We start from the raw sequence: 23,786 nt of genomic DNA, 5'->3' as shown, positions 1-23,786 counted from the left end.
CGGGAGGCGGGGTGCTGCGGGCGGCGGGGTTTGGCGACGGCGATTTGGGGCTCCAGGGGGGCCCGGGGTGGGTTTTAAAGCGGGAAGAGGCGGCGGCAGCTCCAACTTGGGGAGGGGGTCGGGGCGGCGGCGGCTCGGACTCCTCCGAGTCCGGCGGCGGCACGGCACGAGGAAGGCGGTGGCACAGCACGAGGAAGGCGGCGGCGCGGGGCTGGGCCGGCCTGGCTCGGCTGGGCTTCGGCCCAGTCGGGCGCGGAATTTTTTTAAAAAAATAATTACGCCGAACAAAAAAATAAATCCTAGAAAATAAAATAAAAATATAAAAATGCCAAAACAAATTTTCACCATCTAAATTGAAATATTTAGAACAAGACTAACATTTTCTTGGCCCTAAAATGCAATTTTTGAAAACATGCAATTTTTCTAATGCAAATAAAATCCGAATAAAATTAAATAAAATCTAATAAATGATTTTAATATTTTTCCTCCAATATTTCAATTATTTTGGAGAAGTCATGTAATCTCCTCTCATTTATTTTAACATGAAATATTCTTCGGAGAGAAAAATAATTAAAATCAAAATCCTCGTTTCATTATTTGATAAAAAATCAAATATGAAAACTGGGAAATCCCCAACTCTCTCTCTGAGGGTCCTTGAGTTGCTTAGGATTTTGAGGATTGCGAAACGAAAATGCAAGAAAATATGATATGCATGAATGGTCTATGTATAACATTCCAAATTGAAAATTTGGGATGTTACAAACCTACGTCCCTTAAGATGAATCTCGCCCTCGAGATTCGGGTTGGCTAGAAAATAGGTGTGGGTGGTCTTTGTGAAGATCATCCTCTCGTTCCCAGGTGGCTTCATCCTCGGTATGGTGGCTCGACTGAACTTTGCAAAACTTGATAACCTTGCTGCGGGTGACTCGGCTGGCAAACTCAAGAATCTTAACTGGCTTCTCCTAATAAGTCAAATCACTGTCCAATTGAATCGCCTCTGAGGGCACTGTATCTCTTAACGGTATATCGGCCATCTCAGCATGACACTTCCTCAACTGCGAGACGTGAAACACATCGTGAACTCCTGAGAGTCCCTCAGGTAACTCCAACTTGTAGGCAACTTCTCCCATCCGTTACAAAACATGATACGGTCCTACAAATCTCGGGCTAACTTTCCCTTAACTCCAAAACATTTCACTCCTCGCAAGGGTGATACTCGCAGATATGCTCTGTCTCCAATTTCATAGGTTACCTCCTTGCGTTTCGAATCTGCATAGCTCTTCTGCCTGGACTGAGCAATCTTCAGTCTATCACGAATCAGTTTAACCTTCTCCTCAGACTCCTTGATCAAGTCTGGTCCAAACAACTGACGGTCTCCTACTTCATCCCACATCAACGGTGTTCTGCACCTGCGTCCATACAGGGCTTCAAATGGTGCCATCTTCAAGCTGGCTTGGTAGCTGTTGTTGTACGAGAACTCTGCATAAGGCAAATTGTCATCCCAACTAGATCCATAATCTAGCGCACAGGCTCTCAACATGTCCTCCAGAATCTGATTGACTCTCTCGGTCTGTCTATCTATCTGCGGGTGAAATGTTGTATTAAACTCCAATCTCGTTCCCAAAGTCTGGTGTAACTGATGCCAAAACTTTGAAGTAAACTGTGTTCCTCTATCTGATACGATGGTCCTCGGAACTCCATGCAGACATACGACCCTGGACATATATATCTTGGCCAACTTTGCACTTGTATAGGTGGTTTTCACGGGGATAAAGTGAGCCACTTTGGTCAAGCGATCAACTACTACCATATCGAATCATATCCTGATTTGGTCCTGGGCAATCCGGTGATGAAGTCCATGCCAAGTTTATCCCACTTCCATTCGGGTATCGGCATAGGCTGTAACAGTCCTGCTGGCTTTTGATGCTCTGCCTTTACTCTCTGACATACATCACATACGGCTACATACTCGGCAATATCCTTCTTCATACCAGGCCACCAGAAACGTTCCTTCAAATCCAAATACATCTTGGTGTTTTCGGGGTGAATCGAGTATGGTGAGTCATGAGCCTCCTGAAGTATTAACTTCCTGATCTCTGCATTATTGGGCACATAAATTCGGTCCTCAAACCATAAGGTATCGTGCTCATCCTCACGAAAACCTTTGGCCTTTCCTTTGCTCATCTTCTCCTTTATCTTAGCAATCTCTTTGTCATCCTTCTGGGCTTCCCGAATCTTACTTAACAATGTCGACTGAACCTCCATCGTTGCAACAAAACCTCTTGGAACAATCTCCAATCGATGTTCCATGATATCCTCTGCTAACTCCCTTGGTAATCCTGTGCTCTCTGGGATATTAGCATAACTCTTCCAGCTCAAAGCATCTGCTACGGCATTGGCCTTTCCTGGGTGATAGTGTAGCTTCATGTCGTAATCCTTTATAAGTTCCAACCATCTCCTCTGCCTAAGGTTCAACTCCTTCTGTGTGAAGATGTACTTCAAACTCTTATGATCTGTGTACACATCACAACGGTTTCCAATAAGGTAATGTCTCCAAGTCTTCAATGCATGCACTACGGCTGCTAACTCCAAATCATGTGTGGCATAATTTAATTCGTGCGGTTTTAGTTTTCATGAGGCATATGAAACAACTCTTCCGTCCTGCATAAGCACAAATCCAAGTCCTAAGCGAGAGGCGTCGCAATACACTTGGAACTCCTTATGTATATCTGGCAGTGTTAGCACTGGGGCTGTAGTCAAACGTTTCTTCAACTCCTGAAAACTTGCCTCGCAATCTTCTGTCCATTTGAACTTAGTATCCTTCTTCAATAGTTCAATCATGGGCTTCACAATCTTGGAAAAATTCTCAATGAATCTCCGGTAGTATCCTGCGAGTCCAATGAAACTGCGGATCTTGCTAACTGAAGTGGGTGCCAACCATTCAGTGACTGACTGAACCTTGCTGGGGTCTACTGTTATACCTTCTCCTGATATAACATGTCCAAGGAATCTGACTTCCTTCAACCAAAACTCGCATTTGCTGAACTTAGCATACAACTGGTGTTCCCTGAGTTTTTCAAGAACTAAGCGCAAATGCTCCATGTGCTCCTCTTCATTCTTCGAGTATACCATAATATCATCAATAAACACCACAACAAACTTGTCCAAATACTCCATGAACACTTTGTTCATCATGCTCATGAAATATGCAGGGGCGTTAGTCAGTCCAAACGACATGACCGTATACTCGTATAATCCATAACGAGTGGTGAATGCTATCTTTGGTATATACTTCTCTCGAATTTTCAACTTATGGTACCCCGATCGTAGATCAATCTTCGAAAATACTTTAGCTCCTTGCAACTGATCAAACAGATCATTGATCATCGGCAGTGGGTACTTGTTCTTAATCGTTACTTCATTCAAAGCTCGATAATCAACAACCATCCTTAGGGATTTATCCTTCTTCTCAACCAAAAGCACTTGGGCTCCCCAAGGTGATGAACTCCGTTGAATGTAACCTTTCTCCAATAACTCCTTGATCTGTTTCTTAATTTCCTCCAGATCATTTGCGGGCATCCGATAGGGTCTCTTGGATATTGGCCCTGTACCTGGCAATAGCTCTATCAAAAACTCAATGTCTCGATCCAGTGGCATGCCTAGTAACTCCTCTGGAAAAACATCCGGGTAATCCTTCACTACAGGCACTTCCTCCTAAACAACTCCCGTGAGGCTATTCACTGGGCTCCTCCTAGGCACATGCCTAGATACATACTTAATCTTTTTTTCCCTCCGGGGTGGTGAGATAAATCGACTTACTAGCACAGTCAATACTTCCTCCATACTTTGAAATCCATTCCATACCTAATATCACATCCAATCCTTGTGACTCCAAGATAATTAGGTCGGACGGAAAAACATGGGTGCCAATGGTTAGGGGTATCTGGTCGCACCATCGGCTAGCCATGTACTCTGCTCCAGGTGAACTCACTAAGAGAGGGGTCCTAAGGGTGTGGGTTGGTAGTATAAACTTATCCACGAATCCCCTTGATATGTAAGAATGCGATGCGACCGTATCAAAAAGAACAAGAGAGGTAAATGAATTAACCAAAAACTTACCTATTACCGCGTCCGACTGCTCTTCAACCTCCTCCACGTTAACGTGGTTCACTTGTCCTTTGTTGAATGGATTAGGCTTCTTCCCAGCGCTCCCATTTCTGTTTCCATTCCTTCCTTCAGGGCAATCATTGACATAGTGCCCTGTCTTCCTGCACTTAAAGCAAGTAACTTGACTTAGGTCTCTTTTGGCGGGTGTGGCTGGGATGGAGCGGTTCTGATTGTTGTTACTTCTGTTCCCATTTCCATTCTTAGCACCATTGTGGTTATGCGATCCTCCTCCGGTGTGGTTGTGACCTCCATGGTTATGAACAAGTCCTCCCGAGTTCGGAGTTAGGTGAGGCTTCTCCTGAGCTCCTGAGTTATACTTCCCTTGTCCATACTTCCTCCTACGGCTCTCAATCTACTGCTGCTTCCCTTCAATCATAAGAGCCTTATCTACCAACTCCTGATAGTTGTTGAAGGTTGCTACCATCAACTGCATGCTCATCTCATCATTCAATCCTTCCATAAACTTCTCCTGCTTCGCGGCATCCGTGGCTACATCGTCAGGGGCATAGCGAGATAACTTTCTAAGCTCATCCACGTACTGAGCCATAGTACGGTTTCCCTGGCGTAGGTTGCGGAACTCCCGCTTCTTCATCTACATAGCCCCAGTGGAGACATGTGCTGTGCAGAAAGCTTGCTAAAACTGATCCCAAGTGACATTGGCTATGGGGAAAGTGGCCGTGTAATTCTCCCACCATGAGGCTGCTGGTCCATCCAATTGATGTGCGGCAAAGCGCACCTTCTCAGCATCTGTGCAACCTGTGGTGGTCAAATCCCTTCCAATATGGCGTAGCCAATCATCAGCAACTATAGGCTCGATGCTACTAGAAAACACCGGCGGCTGTAACCTTAGAAAACGGGCTAGGTTGTAAACTGGCGGCGGGTTGTTGTTGTTGTTGTTGTTGCCCTAGTTCTGAACTAACAATTGCATCAAGGCATTCTGCTGCTGGATCAACTGAGTGAGCTCCAGCGGGAAGGCAAACCCGGTGTCACGTCTCGGAGGCATCTGAGGGGTCTAGATGGAAGAGATCAGAATAGAAAAGGGGTCTAATGAGAAAGCACTACCCATATGCACATGAGACAAACACAATCATTTCACTCAATCAATCAAGCAAGGGCATACAAGCGGTCTAGAACTATCGCGAAAGTGCTCAACTACTACTAAATACATGGGGGAATACTAATAATATATGGTGGTCATCTAATATTTTGATCGGTGGAAGACTCCATGATGTCTGCTCCAGCTTTGTCTTCAAAGTCATCATCACTAGGATCGGAATCGGTGTCGTCGATGATGATGTAGTTGTCCGGGCAAGTGGAATCGTCGTCTTCTACTCCCGGTGTTGGACCTCCCAGGAATACTCCAATCTTCTTAACCAAGTCGTCATTCTTCTCCAGTAGTGTCTTGATTTCCTCCTCATATCCATCGCGTGTAAACTTGAGTTCTTCCTCCAACTCGATGATCCTAGTCTTTTCCTTCTTCAAGTCCATCATGTCCGCGCACATCTGGTTCTCCTGACGTCGAATGTGCTGGTTTAACTCCTAGATGAAAGCTGCAATGGATCTATCCTTCTTGGTACTAATCACTTCCCATTGCTCATCTTGGTGCCCACATATCTGGTAGATAGTGTCCTTAAGTTCCCTGTTGTAGACTTCTCCAATGCGTCCCATGGTAATGTGAGCTGCCATGCTCTTGCCTAGACTCCAGGTGGGTGCTTCGAAAGAAAATCCTATGGGTTTAGAAGTTGGCGAGAACGTCCTTCATGGAACTTGTACTTGAATCATCCAGCGCTCCTCTTCTACTAAGGTGGCGTTGTACGTCCCGGTGAAGCTTGGTATTCCAATGTTCAAGTACCTAGTGACTTCCTTCAAGTGTCGTCCAAAAGCTGTGTCTTGATCCGGTTGTGCAAACTTGTTCTTCATCTCCGCCATCCTAAAGAGTAGAAAATGGAGAGGAGTCAGAAATGAGTAGAGAAGAGTGACCTATGGTTTATCTTAGTGGTCGTGTCCTACACTCAGCGTGTGCTCTGATACCATCTTGTAGCGACCCGACCTCAAACGGTCAAGTCTCTATGCTTTAGTGTCATCCCTGGATCAGTAATGCCGACACACACAGTACTCGAAGGATTTATAACAGAGTAGCAATCACACACGTATTACATCGAATATCTCAAAAGAGAACTTGTTATAATAATATGGCTTAAGGCCATCTAATACGATAACAGGGGAAGGCTTGGAGGATAAAGTGAGTCCATCAACTCCAACGGCATAGCTGAGCTGTACGGCAATGACCTAACGAACCTTACTCCTCGTCTGAAAAGTCTGCAACATAATACGTTGCAGCCCGAAAATGGGTCACCACATGGAATATGCTGGCAATATAACACAATAGAGCATGAACAGAATAATGCTATCACTACATGTATATTTGGCTGGTGGAAAGCTCTATGGTTATAGTTTTTGCGAAAAGCTAATTTTTTCCTACAACAAAGGAATAGATTTTAACTTAACTATCATGGTGGTTGAAACATTGAGAAGGTACCCCCAACTCAATCCCAATTAAAGTAATTAACAACCCAACAATATTAATTAAGAGTGATGAGATACATGTGATAACCCAAGTACTAGATACTCAAGATTGTCCATAACCGGGGACACGGCTAACCATGATTAGATTGTACACTCTGCAGAGGTTTGCATAAGACTCGATCGCCTCTGTTGGATTTCTCGCACTACATGGTGTTTGAGAAACGGATGACCGAGACACAGTCTTTCAGAAACATTAACTCTCTACTCCCGGTAGACCATACCAAACCTACCAAACCCACTACCTGCTGATCTACCTCTTCAAGAGCTTCACGTAACTTACTCAACTATGCTGGAGCCCATAATAACTTGTGGCTGGACACGGAAGTTTCTAGCATGAATAATCTCAGTTCCCTTTGAGCCTGGGTGGCGGTCCATAGGAAGATCACACGGGTACCCTGGGATTTCCAAAAAAAATACAGACAACACTGGGTTCCCCAGGTGCCTCAATCCACCCAGATGTTAATTTAAGTTGCCACCTTAAGTTGAACCATTAAATAACAATCCCACATCTGTCATGGATTTCACTCAAACTCAAACCACGTCTACGAGCATAGCATAGCAATATAAGCAACGCGTAGAAGTAACTCCCAAGGGTTTGATAGTAACAGGGTAATAGGTTCAACCTCAATAACTACTTCCCAACCGACATGTTTATGACATCCTAATCATGCAATGTTTGAGGGGGACTGAAACTAATGCATAAAAACTGGGTATGAAAAGAGTATGATCAATGTGTTACTTGCCTTGCTGACGATCCGTGAATCCTAGGGACTCGTAGTAACACGCTTCGCACTTCGGGAATTCTATCGCAAACAAACAATAGCATACATAAGCAACAAGCAAAGATGCACAAGCAAAACTCAAATAAAAGAGGTTGACCAGAAAGTTCAACTTAAGAACTCCGGTTTGCAAAAAGAATCAGATCCAACGGGGCAACGAAACTCAAACGGTGAGAGAAACAAGATCCGTTTATTAATCTGAACTAAAGTCAAATTTTACATTATCAAAATCTTGTTTAACTTGATTAAACAGAAAGAGGGTCTCGAGACGAAGATGCAGGTGCTTGAATCGCATGATTCCGACTAACGAGCGAAAAGATAAACAGAAACAAAAATTGGATCAGAGATCGCGATCGAAAATAATCGCAGTTAAATCCGATAAAAGAAAACTGACGAACAGACTAACGAACGAGCGTTCGTTAGCTGTAACTAACGGGCGAAAACCATTTGTTTAAACGAACATACAGACGAACGTCCGCTGATAGAAGAACCGGGAAAAACCGGCAAACCATTCTAAAAAAACGATCTAGGGTTTCTAAAAAAACCGAAAGGTTTTTTCTTTTAAAAAATGGTGTCTCGAATCCGGCGCATTACCTCTCCGGCGAGGCGGGGAGACGGCGGCGCGGGGCTGTGGCGAAGGGCGGCAGCGAGGCGCGGGTGGCGGCGGCGCGGCTTGGGAGGCGGGGCGCTGCGGGCGGCGGGGTTCGGCGGCGGCGATTTGGGGCTCCAGGGGGGCCTGGGCTGGGTTTTAAAGGCGGCGGCGGCGGCGGCTCCGACTTGGGGAGGGGGTCGGGGCGGCGGCGGCGGCTTGGACTAATCCGAGTCCGGCGGTGGCACGGCTCGAGGAAGCCGGCGGCGCGGGGCTGGGCCGGCCTGGCTCGGCTGGGCTTCGGCCCAGTCGGGCACGGATTTTTTTAAGAAAATAATTACGCCGAACAGAAAAATAAATCCTAGAAAATAAAATAGAAATCTATAAATGCCAAAACAAATTTCCACCATCTAAATGAAATATTTAGAACGAGATGAACATTTTCTTGGCCCTAAAATGCAATTTTTGAAAACATGCAATTTTTCTAATGCAAATAAAATCTGAATAAAATCAAATAAAATCAAATAAATGATTTTAATATTTTCCTCCAATATTTCAATTATTTTGGAGAAGTCATATTATCTCCTCTCATTTATTTTAACATGAAATATTCTTCGGAGAGAAAAATAATTAAAATCAAAATCTTTGTTTCATTATTTGATAAACAATCAAATATGAAAACCGGGAAATCCCCAACTCTCTCTCCGAGGGTCCTTGAGTTGCTTAGGATTTTGAGGATTGCGAAACGAAAATGCAATAAAATATGATATGCATGAATGGTCTATGTATAACATTCCAAATTGAAAATTTGGGATGTTACAGCATAATTCATATTGGCATCTTGGCCACAAGCATAGCAATTATCAAGCTCATCAAAAAGGGATATTTCAAATGAGTCTACGAGATCATAGCAATTATCATAGCATTCATCCTTCGGTAAGAACGAAGGGACATTAAACAATGTATGAGTTGGAGGGTTACTCTCATTAGAAGGTGGGTACGGGTAGCTAATCCGCTCTTCCTCCTTTTGTTCTTCGCTCTTCTCATCATCTTTTTCATCCAATGAGCTCACAGTTTCATCAATTTCTTCCATAGAATCCTGCAAAATGTTAGTTCCTTATTGGACAGCGGAGGAGTCCTCAATATATGGTTTAACGTTGGCATCATAAGCATAATTATCATAACAATATTTAAGTATGGCAAACTTTTCAGATTTGTAAAGAGTAGCATCATAATTTTCAATCGAAGAAGCAATTTCATAAGCATCCTTAAAAGCAACAAATTCTTCAATTTGTTGAACAGCATAGTCATTATAAACACCCTTATAATACGAAGATATGATTCCATTATCACTAAACTCACATTGGTAGGGACGGTGTTTCTTAGGGTCTTCAGAACAACAAGTAACATCATATATTTCACATAAATTCCAAGCATAGCATTGCAAACGATGAATTTGATCCAGTAAAAGTTTCCATTTTTGAGATAAGCAGTGTCACATATCACTACTAGGGAAAACCTTATACACAGAATCTTAGCAGCAGCACGGTCTACAAACAAACGCTACTGCTAATTAGTAGCAACGAGCTTTAGAAAAGAGCGTTGCTAATGACTGAGTAGCAGTAGCGCTCTAGGTGAAAAGAGCGCTACTACTATAATTGCCACGGTGTTGCCTCCAGGAAAGATATAGTAGTAGCGCCCTTCCCGTGGACGCGCTACTGCTAAAGAACTTAGTAGCAGCGGTTTTGCTCAAAACTCGCTGCTGCTAAGTATGACCGCAACTAATTAAGTTTAGTCCCATACTGCTAAGCGAACAAGGTGTTTACCACCTTAAATATGTTGCTTCTCAACCTATCTCGAGCACTTGGTCTTCATTGAACTATATGTGTATGATTTGTGGTTGCAATATGAATCCTCGCCTGTACCTATACAGGTACAGTGAGGATTCATGTTGACTATTTAGATTATACACAAAAAGATCAATGATGACCAATGTATATTTTTGATGTTTTTACTAAACAAAAGAAATAACTGCATCCATTAGCAGTAGCGGTTTTCCCCAAAACGCGTTGTAGATAAGTAAGCTATAGCGCGTCTTCTGTACGTGCGCTACTGCTAGTTCGAGTTAACCACCCCCCGCATCAAAATTTCGCTAAGTCCTCCTTTCCCCCCCCACCTGCCTGTTCCCCTACTCCCTGTCGCTGCCGCCCGAGCCCGAGCGCGCCTGCGCCCTCATTGCCGCCACCGCCGCCCGCCCTCAACCTCACCGCCGCCGCTCTCGACCACACTGTCGCCGCCCTCGACCTCACCGCCACCGCCCTCGACCGAGCCCGCCGAGCCCGCCGCCCAGGACCGCCGCCCTCCCGATCCCGAGCCCGCCCTCGCCACCCCTCCGTCGCCGAGCACCTCCCCGCCACCATCTCTCCCTCTGTAAGCCCCCCACCCCTCCCCAACCCCCTCTCTCTTTGCTTAGTTAGTAGATGATTTTAGTAGTAGTAGATGTTAATTTAGCGTTCATAGATAATGATTTTTAGAAGTAGTGGATATTAATTACTAGTAGTGATGGTAAACTAGTTGTATAATTAGCAGTATTACATGTTAATTAGTAGTAGATGTAGTAGTTAGATGTTAATTAGTAGTAGTAGATGTGCTAGTTTCTTTCTATTTATAGTAAGTTTATATTTAGTAAGAACTAGTTGAATTAATAGAACTAGTTTAGTTTTAGTTGAACTAGTTAAGTTTTAGTTGAACTAGTATAGTAAGTAAATTAATAACTAGTTGAACTACTTCATTTTTAGAAAGAACTAGTTTTTTTTTCTTTTGATACTAAGTTTATATTTAGTAAGAACTAGTTGAATTAATAGAACTATTTGAACATGCCATATTTGGTGTTATTTTTTAGTTTAAGCAATTATTTCATGTTTTGGTTACACCTCCAAGTGGCCTATGTTTTGCCGGAGTGTTGATTAATTTCCGTTCCGGCAAATTTCAGGCGCTCGATATGTCCTTTTTTAGCAAAGGTCATGCCGGATTTTTCCATGAATTCTGGCATGACTTGTGCTAGAATATGTACAAGTTTAATGTTTGAATTATGAACGTAGGAAATGTCATACTCAGACAACGACAGTCTCCCGGGGGAGTGCAGTTGGTGCCACGATGATCGAGGTATGTGCGACAGGTTCGTTCAGCTGGATGATGATCGGCGCTTCAGCATTAAGCTCGAGGAGACCTTCGATGTTGAAACGGTACGCAACAACGACAAGTGTTTTTTTCGTAATTAAGCATGACTTCAACTATTTCAACGTCTAATTTTCATCTTTTACAATTCGACTAGCTTATCCCATGCCATGCAAGACGCTATGTCTTGGAGAGGATGGGTTTTGAAGACCATGAAAATTTTCAAACAAAGAAAATACACCTAAGGACCAATCATGATATCGATTTTGAAGTAAATCTGTACAATTCTCAGAGCGTAACCCATTTTGGTTGCCAAACTTGGGAAGCACTTTGCAAAATGTATGGTTTTTATGAGGGTATGATTGTCAGCATGGATCTTGGTGATCCTGACATCAAGCAAGACAATATGGACATTTGGGTCCTTGTTGATACGCTTCCGTTTCTACCACAATGTGAGTTTCTCAAACATAGTTATTAACTAATTTATATTGTTTATTTCAAAATAGTTGACAGCTTATTTCCATTGACAGCTTATTTTGAATCTTCAAAGAATGTGCAGAAGATGGTAGACAAAACCCACTACACTAATGGCTCCGAATTAACTTATAAGGAGAAAAATCATCTGATTGCTTATTGTACTTTTTTTGAGAATTACAATACCTATTATCGAACTCCTCCAAATTATGGTGAATATGTGCCACTAGTGCACGTGTTGAACCACGATAACTTCTATGGAGATACCCTGGTAAGATATTTTACTATTACGACATCCGTGCATCTTTTGCATACTTCTAAAACTAGTACATCATTGCTAACTACGAAGTTATTACTATGTTTTTCAACAGAAAATCCCGATGGATTGTGTGCCTCATCTGATGTATTACAATGGTCGCATTGAAGTTCTGAACCTACAGCCAGGTCATCCTATGGATCTCACCTGTGCATATCGAATTTCTGAAACCGATGAACACATGCTAATCAAAGAGTGGAAAAATGTTTGGACATTCGTAAGGAGGTTCTTGGAAGCAACATTAAGCGAAAGGCAAGAATTGGAGACAGGATAATCTGCATTCTCCATAATGGAGAGCGAGGGGCTATCTTGTTTTTTGCTATTTTACCTTAGAGAATATAGTAGGTCCTAAGAGAATGTAGTAGGTCCTATGAGGTACAATATGTTTATTATGTGATACAATGTGTTAGAGTTGAAGATGTGAGGAGTACTTGTGATTACGACTAGTGACCAATGATATGATGATGATGATAAGTTGTTAATGATATGATGATGATGATGATATTTATTATATTATTGGGTGAAAGAACCGCGGATTAGTTTCAAGTGGATGTCCGTCCACTTGAAACTAGTCCACACGGTTCTTTCACCCCGTGATGTAATAACTCATTATGATGTAAAAACAATTTGTAAATTCCTGTTGTATGAAAATTTGTGTAAAGGTGTATGAATACAACATGAAATAAAAAAGAAATAAAATACGAAATAATAGTAGCAGCGCGGGCAGAGAGAAGCGCTACTACTAATTACCAGCAGCGCTCCTCCTGGAACTCGCTGCTACTAAGTCGATTTAGCCGTAGCGTGGGTGGAGGCACGCTACTGCTATTCGTTAGCTGTAGCGCCTTATCAGTAGCGCACCACGCCGCGCTATCGATAGGTCTAAAACTTGCGCTGCTGCTAGCCTTTTCCCTAGTAGTGTATAACAAGCATGCTCATCTAAAGATTTTCCCTCAACTAAGCTAGTTGGGGTTTCAGCACGAGCACATAGGGATCGAAGATGATCCAAGTAGAAAGCTTCAGTAGTATGATAGATTATGGGTGGTTCTTCAACCATTGGTTTAGTAGGTACAACTAATTGTTTTGGTATTTCGTGTTCCATATCCATAACTAAAGATAAAGAACAACTTAGAACAGAAAATAAAAACTACTTAGTGATAAAGCAAACAAGCACACACGAGAATATTCACCCCACGCTATTGCTCCCCGGCAATGGTGCCAGAAAAAGGTCTTATAACCCACAAGTATAGGGGATCAATTGTAGCCACTTTCAATAAGTAAGAGTGTCGAACTCAATGAGGAGCTAAAGGTAGGATAAATATTTCCTCAAGTTCTATCGACCACTAATACAACTCTTCGCACGCTTAACGTTCGCTTTACCTAGAATAAGTATGAAACTAGAAGTACTTTGTAGGTGTTGTAGGCTAGGTTTTCAAGATAATAAAGAGCGGTTCAATAAAATCTAGGGGCTGTTTAGATAAAGACACAACTAAGTTAGTTTTAGTAGAGAGCTTTTTGTCACGAGAAAGTTATTTGTCCCTAGGCAATCGATAACTAGACCGGTAATCATTATTGTAATTTTATATGAGGGAGAGGCATAAGCTAGCATACTTTCTCTTCTTGGATCATATGCACTCATGATTGGAAATCTAGCAAGCGTCCACAACTACTAAACATCATTAAGGTAAAACCCAACCATAGCATTAAAGTATCAAGTCCTCTTTATTCCCATACGCCATAACCCACTTATCCGTGTTTGTGTTTCTATCACTCACTCAACGCAGACAATAAGCAAACCATGAACATATTGCAAACCCTACAGTGGGATCCCTCATGCTTGCGCGACATGGAGAGCACCATAGGACATCACCAATAATAAAACATGCAACTCAAACCAATCACGATCATCAATCAACCCATATGACAAAACCGATCTACTCAAACATCATAGGATAGCCATACATAATTGGGAAATAATATATAGCATTGAGCACCATGTTCAAGTAGATTTTACAATGGGGAGAAGGGGTGTTACACCACTGCAAAGAGGACGAGAGAGTTGGTGCTGACAGCGGCGAAGTTGCTGGTGTAGATTGTCGTTGAGGTGATGGCCCCGACGGTGTTCCGGCGCCACCGGGAGAGGGGGGAGAGAGCCCCCCTTCTCCTTCTTCTTCCTTCACCTTCCCCCTAGATGGGAGAAGGGTTTACCCTCTGGTCCTTGGATTCCATGGAGGCGGAGGAGCGGGAGTCCCTCCGAGATTGGATATCTCTCTCTGTTTCCTTCTATTTCTGTGCTCCTTGATTCTGGCCTTTCATCATTTCTTAAATTCCCGGAGATCCGTAACTCTGATTGGGCTGAAATTTTAACATGATTTTTATCCGGATATTTGCTTTCTTGTGCCAGAAGAAGGGCACCAACTGCCTTACAGAGTGGCCACAAGGACCAGGGGCGCGCCCTCCGTCCTTCTGCCCCCCTCGGGCATCATCTTGTGTTGATTCTTTTTTCCCAAAAATCACATATATTCCAAAAACATCTCCGTAAGTTTCCATCCCATTTGGACTCTGTTTGATATGGATTTTCTGTGAAAGAAAAAACATGCAACAAACAGGAACTCGCACTGTCACTGGATCAACATATTAGTCCCAAAAAATAGTTTAAAAAGTTGCTAAAAGTATATGAAAGTTGTAGAATATTGGCATGGAACAATCAAAAATTATAGATACGACGGAGGCGTATCAGTTCAAGTAGATTTTACAATGGGGAGAAGTTGGTGCTGACGGCGGCGAAGTTTCTTATAGATACATAAAGGTGGTGATTTTCTTTATTATACTAACGGATCTCATGGGTTTTCTTTTGAGTTTTGTGTTGTGAAGTTTTCAAGTTTTTGGTGAAGTTTCGATCGACTACGGAATAACGAGTGGCAAGAGCCTAAGCATGGGGATGCCCATGGCACCCCAAGGTAATATTCAAGGACAACCAAGCATCTAAGCTTGGGGATTCCCTGGATGGCATCCCCTCTTTTGTCTACAATCCATCGATAAATCACTTGAGGCTATATTTTTATTCATCACATGATATGTGTTTTGCTTTGAGCGTCTTGTATTATACGAGTCTTTGCTTTATTTGCTTTTTATTTTGCCACAATCATCCTTGCTGGACACACCTTTTGAGAGGGACACACATTAATCGTGAATTTGTTAGAATACTCTATGTGCTTCACTTATATTTTTTGAGCTAGGCAGTTGCTCTAGTGCTTCACTTAGATCTTTTTAGAGCATGTTGGTGGTTTATTTTAAAGATATTGATGAACTCTCATGCTTCACTTAGATTATTTTGAGAGTCTTATAAATAGTATGGAAATTTGCTTGGGTTATGAATTTAGTCCTAATATGATGGGTATTCAAGAGGGATATAATAAAAACTTTCATGAAGATCATTGAATATATGAGATGTTTGATTCCTTGCATTTGTTTTGAGATATAAAGATGGTGATATTAGAGTCATGCTAGTGAGTAATTGTGGTTTAGTAAGAATATTTTTATTAAGGTTTGTGATTCCCGAAGCATGCACGTATGGTCTCTCATTATGCGATGATATTGGAGCATGATTTATTATTGATTGTCTTCCTTATGAGTGGCGGTCGGGGACGATCGATGGTATTTTCCTACCAATCTATCCCCCTAGGAACATGCATAGTAGTACTTTGCTTTGAGGGCTAATGAACTTTTGCAATAAGTATGTGAGTTCATTATGACTAATGTTGAGTCCATGGGATATACACACTCTCACCCTTCCACATTTTGCTAGCCTCTTCGGTACCGTGCATTGCCCTTTTTCACCTTGAGAGTTGGTGCAAACTTCGCCGCTGCATCCAAACCCCGTGATATGATACACTCTGTCACACATAAGCCACCTTATATCTTCCTCAAAACAGCCACCATACCTACCTATTATGACATTTCCATAGCCATTCCGAGATATATTTCCATGCAACTTCCACCGTTCCATTTTATTATGACAAATATCATCATTGTCATATTGCTTTGCATGATCATATAGTTGGCATAGTATTTGTGGCTTAGCTACCATTCATATTGTTTATACATGTCATGCTAGGTCATTACACATCCGGGTACACCACCGTATGCATTCATATAGAGTCATATTTTGTTCTAGTATCGAGTTGTAATTCTTGAGTTGTAAGTAAATATAAATGTGATGATCATCATTATTAGAGCATTGTGCCATGTGATTAAAGGATGATGGAGACTATGATTCCCCCACAAGTCGGGATGAGACTCCGGACTAGAATAAAAGAAAAAGAGGCCAAAGAGCCCATAAAAAGACAAAAAGAGCCCAGAGAGCTCAAAAATAAGAGAGAGAGACACTACTGGAATCAGCTAGTTTGCCATCTGCCAGTTCTTTGCCGTCCGCTAGCGGACAGCAAAGAAGCTCTTTGCCATCAACTTCCAAAAATCAGACGGCAAAGAACTGGCTGATGGCAAAGACCAAGTTTGTCATCAGCCAGTTCTTTGCCGTCGGCTAGCGGACGGCAAAGAGGGAGGGGCCCCACTGACGAGCTGCAAAAAAAACCTAACGGGCCCCCTCTTTGCCGTCCGCTAGCGGACGGCAGAGAGCAAGAAGGCGGACGGCAAAGGGTAGTGGACAGCAAAGAGGGAGGCCCCATGTAACGTTAACGGGGCCGCGCCCCACACCCCGCTCTCTCTCTCTCTTTCTCTCCCACCTCCACCGCCCCGTTGCACCACGCCCCGTCGCCGCCCCAGCGCCCCCCGCCGCCGCCCCGGCGCCCCCCCACCCCGTTGCCCCCGGCGCCCCCACCGCCCTGCTGTCTGGGCGCCGCCACACCCCGGCGCCCCGGCACCTCCGCGCCCCGCCGCCCCGGCCGGGCCCGGCGCCGCCGCCCCAGGCCGCCCCGCCCCCCTCCTCCGTCGCCCCAGGCCGCACCGCCCCCCTCCTCCACCCTGCAGGTGATCTTCTTCCTTTTTTTTCCTTTTTTCTGTTTTTTTAGTTTTAGGTTTATGTTTAGTTTAGATTTAGTTTTATTTTTAGGATTAGTTTTAGGTTTAGATTTAGTTTTTTTATTTTTCTGTTTTTTTAGTTTTAGTTTTAGGTTTAGTTTAGTTTTAGGAAAGAAGAAAAAGAGAAAAAGAGGAGATCAGGAGAAGAAGAAGAGGAGGAGGAGGAGGAGAAGAAAAAAGAAGAAGGGGAAGAAGAAGAAGAAGAAGAAAAAAGAGGAGAGGAGGAGAAGAAGAAGAGGAAAAAGGAAAGGAGGAAGAAGAAGAAGAAGAAAGAGGAGAGGAGGAGAAGAAGAAGTGGAAAAAGGAAAGGAGGAAGAAGAAGAAGAAGAAGAAGAAGATGAAGAAGGAAAAAAAGGAAGAAAAGGAAAAAGAGGAAGAAGAAGAAAAGGAAAAAAACCCGACCCGACACGGTACCCTGACCCCGACCCGGCACCCCGACACGACACCCCGACCCCGAGACCCCGACCCCGACCCCGAGACCCCGACCCCGACACCCCGACCCCGACACCCCGACCCCCCAAGCCTGACCCGACACCCCGACCCCGACCCCGACACCCCGACCCCGACCCGACACGGTACCCAGACCCCGACCCGGCACCCCGACACGACATCCCGACCCCGAGACCCCGACCCCGACCCCGAGACCCCGACCCCGACCCCGAGACCCCGACCCCGACACCCCGACCCTGACCCCGACCCCGACAACCCGACCCCGACACCCCGACCCCGACCCCGACGCCCCGACCCCCCAAGCCTGACCCGACACCCCGACCCCGACCCCGACACCCCGACCCCCTGAGCCTGACCCCGACCCCGACACCCCGACCCCCTGAGCCTGACCCGACACCCCGACCCCGAGCCTGACCCGAGACCCTGACCCCGACACCACACCCCGACCCCGAAATAACACCCCGACACCGACACGGCACTACCCCGACATCGACACGACACCCCGACCCCCTGACCCCGAAACAACACCCCGACCCCGACACGGCACCCCGACACCGACAGGACACCCCGACCACCGACACCTCCCGAAAAGGTGTTCTTTGGCCTTCCAGAGGCCGACGGGGTCATATATTTGTGAATTATTAGTTAGGTCATACATTTTTCGATTTTGTTATGAAAAACATCATATATAATTGTGTTGATCGTGTAGTTTTAAATGTGCAGTTGTTTCATCGCTGCGAGGTTTGGTGTTCGACGACCTCGCCGTGCGTTTGACGAGCTTTGCCCCTTCGTTCTTGGGTGAGCACAAATGACAAGTCCTCCTCCCCCATTAATTATTTGATCTATTCCGATGAAACTTGATAGCTAGCTATATATGTGTCTTGAATCATCAGTATGCGTAACCAATATGTGTCTCCCGTTCGAAAGCGTCATAGTTATAAATATGCATGCATTTGCATATTTATAACCTTGATTCTTTCGAATTGTCCAATGCTATCCATGGACAGCCCGAGTATGTGTAGATTGGGTTCGTTTTCCCATATGCTTTGCTCCGGATCCGACGCATATATTTCGTCAGTGCCTCCCCTGTTGTTCTCCGGGTACACATCCTCTCTGTTTATTGCAGAGACGTGTATCAGGAGAACAGCGGGGAGGTGCTGCCGAAATTTTGCGTCGGACCCGGAGCATAGCATGGGAAAATGAACCCAATCTACACATACACGGGTGGGATTAGGACCTATCATTACCTATTAGAGTGTAGGTTGCATGGACGTAATAAAATTGACAAAGTAGATCAACTGATGAATATATACATGGTGAATTACATATATAATTGTTGTGTGTCCAGTAGCTCTGAAAGTCAAGATGAGTGACCGTGCTTGGATGTATACCGGTCACACTAGTCAGAACAAATGGAGCGCTGAATGGTTCACAAAAACTAAGGGGTTTATGCAAGCCGCATTTGCAAATGGCCAAAAGAAAACCTGGTGCCCCTGTTTCCGGTGCGGCAATTGGGAAAAGAAGACAGAGGCTGAAATGGGCAAACACCCGCAGAAGAGTGATTTTACGCCCGATTATACGGTGTGGACATTTCATGGTGAGTCTGCCCAATGTGACCGAGCTGAGGTGGATCGTCGTCGCACCGACGAGCATGGTACCGGGATGGAAAACATGGTGCAAGGCTATGATGATGCTCGGGATTCGGACGAGGAGATGGAGGAATCTGCAAAGGCCTTCAATGAAATGTTGGAGTCTTCGAAACGTCCGCTCCACGAGCACACCGAGCTTTGTCAGTTGGATGCAATCTCACAAGTAATGGCTCTGAAGGCTCATTTCAACTTGGGCAGAGAATGCTATGACACAATTATGACAGCATTTGGACGCTTTCTACCCAAAGGCCATGTAATGCCTGCAAACCTGTACCAGTCGGACAAAATCCTCCGTGCACTGAAGATGCCCTATGAGAAGATACATGCCTGTGAGAAAGGATGTGCCTTATTTAGGCTTGACTATGCGGACTTGAACTATTGTCCCATTTGCAAGTCTTCCAGGTATATTGTGGTAGACAACGGTATGGGTGAGAAGACACAGACCAAAATCCCCGTTAGTGTTCTTCGGTATATGCCAATCGTACCAAGACTTCAACGTCTTTTCATGGTCGAAGAGACGGCCAGACAGATGACATGGCACAAAACAGGCAAAAGAACCGAACTAGATGCAGATGGGAATCTGATGATGGTACACACATTGGATGGTGTTGCGTGGAAAAAGTTTGATGAATTACATGCTGACAAAGCGGCAGATCCGAGGCATCCTCGAGTCGGCATCAGCATGGATGGGTTCAGTGTGTTTGGTATGATGGCAGCCCAATACAGTTGTTGGCCCGTATTTGTCTTTCTACTCAATCTCCCCCCCCCCCGGACAGATTATGCAAAGAAAGAACATTTTCCTGACATTGATAATTCCAGGACCCAACTATCCGGGCAAAAATATGAATGTGTACATGCAGCCGCTTAAGGACGAATTGCAAGAAGCCTAGGATAATGGGTTCAAGACATACGACGCCTTTAGCAAACGGAACTTCATAATGCGTGTCTGGTACATGTACTCGACGCATGACTTGTCGGCGTATGCGCTATTCATTGGCTGGTGTGTGCATGGAAGGTTCCCGTGCCCCACATGCAAGGGAGCTCTTGAGTTTCGTTGGCTTCAGGCCGGTCGCAAGTGTTCTTGCTTCGACATGCATAGACAGTTCCTGGATCCTCGCCATAAGTTCAGGAAAGACAAGAAGAACTTCATCAGGGGTAGAGTTGTCAAAAACTCTGCACCACCTGCATTGACAGGCCAACAGACCCTGGATCAGTTAAACACTCTTGAGCCAGATCCACAACGTCCAGGGTACTTCAAGGGGTATAATACTAAGCACGCGTGGACTCACAAAACATGCTTATGGGATCTGCCTTACTTCAAAGACCTCCTTTGCCCACACAACATCGACATGATGCACACTGAGAAGAATATCGCCGAGGCACTTTTTGGTACATTGTTCGGCATAGATGGGAAGTCAAAGGATAATACTAAGGCTAGAGTCGATCTGGAGGCGCTATGTGATAGGCCGTTACAAAACATGAAAGAACCGAAAGGAAAGCAGAACTGGACGAAGCCAAAGGCATGGTTCAATCTTGGAAGGCCAGCTATGAGGGAAATTCTCTTGTGGGTGCAACAACAATTGATGTTCCCCGATGGGTATGCAGCGAATCTAAAGAGGGGAGCGAATGTTGATAAACTGAAGATATTTGGTCTCAAGAGTCATGATTGGCACATATGGATTGAGCGGGTAATGCCCGTGATGTTGCGTGGCTTCATCCCTGAGGATGAATGGCTAGTACTGGCAGAACTCAGCTATTTCTTCCGTGTTCTTTGTGCGAAAGAACTATCGCCTGGCGTGCTAGAAGAAATGGAAGAGTTGGCGCCGGAGTTGATCTGCAAGTTAGAGAAGAGCTTCTTTAATCCAATGCAGCATTTGATTTTGCATCTCCCGACCGAGGCAAGATTGGGGGGGGGGGGCGTGCAAAATCGTTGGTGCTACCCAACTGAGAGGATGCAGAAGACGCTTCGAGAAAAATGTAAAAATAAACGTAGAATTGAAGCATCGATGGCTGAGGCATTCATCACAGAGGAGGTGGCAAACTTCGTAACAGCGCACTACGAAGCCAAAAATCATCATTTTCATAATCCGAAGCCTCGGTACAATGCTGACGAGCCTAAAAAGGGTGGATCCAACCTCAGCCTATTCAAAGGGAATCTTGCACCAGCTAGTGTTTCACATCCAGTATCTTTGGATAACGAAGAATGGCGGACCATTTCGTTGTATATCTTCAACAACCTGATAGAAGTGCGGCCGTACATCGAGTAAGTTCTCGGTACATTGTTTCGCAACTTCTATTTCCTTTGAACTACTCTTATTCCTGGATATGTCATATAGTCGATACGTCGCCATATTCTCGTATGGAGCGGAGATCGAAAAGGATTCCATCGAAGAGTATGAGCTTCTCGCAAAGCAAGGAGGTGGCTATCCCGGTTTCATCTCTTGGTTCAAACAAACGGTAATTTCTATTAGACAATTTCATTTCATTCGCTAATTTGTGCATAATGCAACAATCCTTTCATATTAAACTTGTAGGCTAATTCACAGTCTATGGACGCCGAATTGAGACAAGTCGCTAATGGTTTTGACTATAAGGTCCGTTCATTTGACAAGTACGACATCAACGGGTATCGCTTTCGTACCTATGGCAAAGAGCTATCTATGGCCGACCGAAAGTCAACAAATTGTTGTGTATCTGCTATCGGCGAAGGAGGTACCGAGTATTATGGGAGAGTTGAAGCAATTTATGAACTTCTGTTCTATGGTGAAAACTCACCGAATGTCGTAGTCTTCAAATGTTATTGGTTTCAGCCGAAGGAGACTAGAAGGACTCATGAACATGTAGGGCTAGTTGAAATCAACCAAAGCACTCATTTAGATGTTCCTGATGTCTATATTATGGCTCAACAGGCGACCCAAGTATTCTATCTACCGTGGGCCTGCCAAACTAATCCAAATCTGAAAGGTTGGGATGTCGTTTATGAAGTGCCGCCATGTGCTAGACTTTCTCCCCCAAAGGAAGAGGATTATGAACCTCACATTAACCCAGACACATATGAAGGAGAATTCTTCCAAGAGGCACGTCTTTCCAAAAAGCGTTTCAAGAACCGCTATACTTCACCCCAAAACATTGAAGTAGACAGCGACAATGAATCTGACATCACCCCAGAGGAGGAACAAGAAGAGCCGGAACAAGAAGAGGTTACTGCTGTGGATGACTTGTCAATGCTTGACCGATTACGTCAAGGTGGCCTTGCACATGTTGATGCCAATGAACCCTATGAGCCCGTCATTGATTATAGTGATGATGATGATTATGCATTTATTGATGATACTGATCGAGATTATTAGTAGTGTCAGGTATTACATTTTTTTATGTTGTACTTGATGATGATACACTTAAGTGATACACATATTAGTATTCATGTCGGTCTTTTATTAGTAGTGTCAGGTATTATTCATGTTGTAACTCCAGACAAGCATCGCACGATCCTTCTCCAGCTACCGACACGAGCCACCCCGCTCCTACACCTCCTGGATCTTGGTAAGTTTATCTAGTGTTTTGCTTAACACATGCAAAGACCTAGACTTAGCTTTATTTCCTCCAATGCTTACCATAATGACCTAGACTTAGCTTCTTCTCCTCCAAAATGACTCAATAAGCTTATTGACCTCCAAAACCATCCATTTTACCTAAGTTAGCTCTAAAACAATCTGTACTTAGCTTACTTATGTCAAAAATTGCATAATTAGCTTAGTCAGCTCATAGACGATCCATTTTACCTAAGTTAGCTCTAAAATGACCCATTTTACCTAGGTTAGCTTATAAATGATCCAGTTCATCCAAGTTAGCTCAAAAATGACCCATTTTACCTAGATTAGCTCCTAAATGATCCATTTTACCTACGTTAGCTTTAAAATGACCCATTTCACCTAGGTTAACTCCAAAATGACCCATCTTACCTAGGTTATCTCATAAACGATCCATTTCAACTAATTTAGCTCATAAACGATCCATTTCACCAAGTTAGCTAAAAATGATCCATTTCACCTAAATTAGCTCTTAAATGATCCATTTCACCTAAGTTAGCTCAAAAAGATCCATTTCAACTAAATTAGGTCATAAATGATCCATTTCACCTAAGTTAGCTCAAAAACGATCCATTTCAACTAAGTTAGCTCATAAATGATCCATTTCACCTAAGTTAGCTAAAAAACGATCCATTTCACCTTAGTTACCTCAAAAACGATCCATTTGACCTTAGTTAGCTCATAAACGACCCATTTCAACTAAGTTAGCTCATAAATGATCCATTTCACCTTAGCTAGCTCATAAACGACCCATTTCAACTTAGTTAGCTCATATATGATCCATTTCACGTAAGTTAGCTCATAAATGATATACTCTTCTTGTTCTAGTCTTCTTCTTGTTCTACTCTTCTTGTTCTAGTCTTCTTCTTGTTCTAGTCTTCTTCTTGTTCTACTCTTCTTGTTCTAACTTTCTTATTTTTCATTTTGCAGATTTCATTCACTTGACGAAAGCTTGCATAGATGGAGTGCTCC

This window comes from Triticum aestivum, chromosome 1A, assembly GCF_018294505.1.
Source record: "Triticum aestivum cultivar Chinese Spring chromosome 1A, IWGSC CS RefSeq v2.1, whole genome shotgun sequence".
Classification (NCBI taxonomy): Eukaryota; Viridiplantae; Streptophyta; class Magnoliopsida; order Poales; family Poaceae; genus Triticum; species Triticum aestivum.
This window is presented reverse-complemented; position numbering follows the sequence as displayed.